At 37.4% G+C, this 4,099-nt stretch overlaps 1 non-coding gene across 1 annotated transcript; it reads right to left on the minus strand.

Moving 5' to 3' along the window:
- Nucleotides 1–3,358: 3,358 nt before the first annotated feature.
- LOC125151034 (U6 spliceosomal RNA) lies at nt 3,359–3,464 on the minus strand. The gene has a single exon (XR_007146594.1). It is a non-coding gene; the product is annotated as a U6 spliceosomal RNA (small nuclear RNA).
- Between the last annotated feature and the right edge of the window lie 635 nt (nt 3,465–4,099).

A 4,099-nucleotide genomic window follows, 5' to 3' on the forward strand; every position in this document is an offset into this window, starting at 1 on the left:
CACTAACTGAATGTAGAGGAGTATATTTTGTTACTTAGTAATTTCCAACTAAAGTGATGCCAGTTATAATTGTTTCAGAGACTCTAATCTATTAATTTGCTTCAAAGTGGCCTTGTACGGGAAATGTCACAATTGGATGGACACTGGGAAGTTGAATCCCATTAAGTTGCTTTGCTGAATACTAAGAGAGAAATCATTTAATTCAGCTTCTCCGTGACTGATGTAAATGATGAACTTGGTAACTTTTTTCACTGTTTGTATTGCAAATGCCACCAATTTAATACAATCAAATTTTTTCTAGCCGATGTGGACTTTCTTTCCATCTGATTCGCCTATGGCACTCCTTGATTGACAAGTAGTCTACAATCAGTTTCCCTTTTAAAAAAACTTAAGTTGGGGGGCCTGGGTGGCGCAGTCGGTTAAGCGTCCGACTTCAGCCAGGTCACGATCTCGCGGTCCGTGAGTTCGAGCCCCGCGTCAGGCTCTGAGCTGATGGCTCAGAGCCTGGAGCCTGTTTCCGATTCTGTGTCTCCCTCTCTGTCTGCCCCTCCCCCGTTCATGCTCTGTCTCTCTCTGTCCCAAAAATAAATAAATGTTGAAAAAAAATTCTTTAAAAATCTTAAGTTTTATCACTTATTTCTGTATATGTTTTTCTTTTATTAAGGCTTACATTTGAAGTGCCCTGCGAGTCTTTGATATCTTATCTCTTTTTCCCTCGGACTGCCTACAATTCAGTTGCAAAATACTCATTCTATCCCAATATTTTCTTTTAACTTCTCCCTCCCAAACTGAACTACATCAATGCCTTATTTCCTGGAAATTTTACGGAGGAGCTGAATAGAGTAGACTTCCAGTAGTAGAAACAGCTTTTTTCCCTCTTTCTGTTAGAGTTCCTTTCAACCTTGGTCATGCTGTCAAGGATCTCAGACAAGCAAAATGTTTGTTTGTTTGTTTATGAGTGACTGACATGTAAATGGTTAACTTGGGAAACTTTGGATGGAAACTTGGCAGAGGGCCAAGGTTCAGAATATTAATATTTCTCTATTAGTTTAAGCATGGCAAAGCAGTATGACCTTCTTCAAATGACCAAGCTATAATTTCAGCTGCTCCTAAGGATTTGTGTCTGCTTTTTTTTTTCCCTTCATTTCCTCACAATCGAGAGAGTCAGCAACAATATTCCTATAATAAACCTCCCTGGCTTAGAGCCAATAAATTTTTATAGGTAGGCAGAACCTTATCTCATTCAGTTAAGAGTTTTTCACTCTGGGTATTGGAATGCCCTTATGCTACATAAGAATATTCTTAGATCTTCTCAGGAGATATGGGAGAAGCCAAAAATTCAGAGTTTAAGATCAGAAAGCATAGCACTTTTATGAGAGTAACCCCAGTTTCAGTGATTAATCACTTTGAAATCCCCTATTTTCTGTTTTTCAACTTTCATTGCTTAAGCATAATAATAACAAATATTATTTTCTTGAGTCTATCCATCCTGTTTACCATTGTAGGACATCAGAATCCATTCTATTCATTCTATATATGTCTCAAACTCAAAGAAAGGCCCTACCCTTCTCTGAGCTAGTCTATAAGAGCATACACAATGGAATTCAAAGCATCCAAACCTCCATGTCTGTGTCATCTCTGCAAAGCCATCTCTGGTAACTGCCAAAATCACACTGAGTCAGTGCCAAACTGTGCCTCATTGGATGTAAACTATACTGATGTGTTAATACCTCAGAACTGTTGGAACTGGCAAAGAAAGTTGAGATTTCTGAGAATTTAATGCAAAAAGAAATACAGTGTGTTCTCATCATATGTGGGGAAAGAATCTTACTTCCTAACTCTGCTAATCCATGCTTCCCTAGGCAGTGCTTTGACTTTTAGAGATTTGAGTCAAATACCTTTATCTGAACTTTCTACCAAATCCCTCTACTCAGATTTAGGCACACACTGGTGAAGAGTAGGTTATAAATAATGTGATACTTAACACTAGGCTTTTCAATTTCCCTTTTCCCTTCATTCCCCATTAGAACTTGAAACAGTTTTTTGTGCCTTGTGAGTTTGGAGTTTATTTTTCCTGGTGATGGGATACTGCCTTGGAGGCTCTACAATTCCTTATATATTGTTTATAGCTGGACATGACCTTCAGATCCTACAGTGGAGCTCCTATATGCATGCATCCTATAAAAAGCAAATAAAGGTTCAAGCTAACATGGGGAATTGAGGTCTAGACAGGAGAGAATAACTTGTCACAGTCTCACAGCCACAAATGGGACAAAAATACAATTTACTCATTACCAGTTCACCGCAGCACACAGCTTCTCAGGAACTCTTGGTTAACATCTCCTTAAAGCATATTATCCAATATTGTATGACACCAAACTATAGAAAGTTCACTTTGAAAATAAAATCAGTAAGGTCGCACCTGATTGACTCAGTTGATTGAGTGTCTGACTTTTGATTTCAGCTCAAGTCATGATCTCAGGGTCATTGGATGGAGCCTCACATTGGGCTAAACATGGAGACTGATTAAGATTCTCTCTCTCCCTCTTCCCCTCTCCCCTGCTTGTGTTCTTTCTCTCTCTCTCTAAAAAAAAAAAAAAAAAGAAAGAAAAAAAAAAACCAGTAAGAAATAGTTATTAGAAGAAGAGATCATTCGTAAGTCTTTAGTTTTTACCTAATGTTCTTTTTCAAGATAGCATCCAGGATACTACACATATTTACTTGTCATTTCTCATTAGGCTCCTGTTGGCTATGAAGAGTTTCTCAAACTTACTCTTTCATGATGTTGGGAGTTCTTGAGGAGTACTGGTCAGGTATTGTAGGAGGCCCCTCTATTGGGACTTGTGTCATGTTTTTCTCCTGAATAGACTTGGGTTTGAGAGAGGAAGATCACAGAGGATGTGTCATTTTCATTATATCATATCAAGAGTACACAGCATCAGCATGATCTGTGACTGCTGATGTTAACCATGACCACTCATTCTCTAGATGAATGTTTGTAATTTTCCTGACTGTGAAGTTACTTTTTTCTCCCCATTTCTATTCTTTACTCTTTGGAACAAAGTGTCTATGCACAGTCCACATGTCATGAGTGGGGAGTTATATTTCTCATATTTTAGGGCAGAAAATCTAAATAAAATCTGTATGGAAGATTTATTTATTCTTCCTCCAATCATTAATTCATTAAATCATTTATTTATATTTATGGACTCATGGACACTTATTTTATACTTTGCATTATAATTCAATACTATTTTATTTTGTTGCTCTAATTGTTCTATTCAACTTTGGCCAGTGGGAACGCTTTCCATTAGCTCATGAGGCTCTTTGAAAAACCTTAATAATGTTTCTTTATTTGTTTTAAATGGATCACTTCATGAAGTTGCATGTTATCACTGAGCAGGGGCCATGCTGGTCTTCTTTGTATTATTCTAATTTTCATACAAGTAAACACTAATGTGATTTTGTTTTCCTTTTTCTTTCAGCCCTGCCTTTATTTTTGGCACAGCAAAATTCTCCAGTCTCATCTTATATATTTCCTTCCCTAGTTCTAAAATCAGCCATTCACCAAGGAATATTCCTCAAAACTACGATTTGGGCCCAAGGTGTGCTCATTGTTAGTGGGGTGTCATTTCTTTTAGGCTTTCTCACCTGATAGACCAAAGGAATATATATTTGTATACTACCCCTGTATACACACATAAGTACATATAAATGTATATAGATAGATGATAGATGATAGATAAATAGATAGGCAGACAGGCAGATAGATAACATATAACTATCTGTAATAATATTAAGCTAAACATGAGTTCTTACTGACAGTAGTTATTTTTAAATTTCTCCCACCTCTTATTTAAAAAAATATGTATGTATGTATACATTTATTTATATTATTTTCTTAGGGAGAGGGCATAGTGGGGGAGAGAGGCAAAGGGAGAAAGAGAGAATCTCAAGCAGGCTTTACACTCAGGATGGAGCCTGATACAGGACTCCATCACACAAACCTGAGAACATGAGCTGAAATCAAGAGTCGGATGCTCAACTGACTGAGCCACCCAGGTGCCCCCCCCACCTCCCAATTTTTATTCTTTTCACA

The sequence above is a fragment of the Prionailurus viverrinus genome, chromosome D4, assembly GCF_022837055.1.
Source record: "Prionailurus viverrinus isolate Anna chromosome D4, UM_Priviv_1.0, whole genome shotgun sequence".
In the NCBI taxonomy this organism is placed as follows: Eukaryota; Metazoa; Chordata; class Mammalia; order Carnivora; family Felidae; genus Prionailurus; species Prionailurus viverrinus.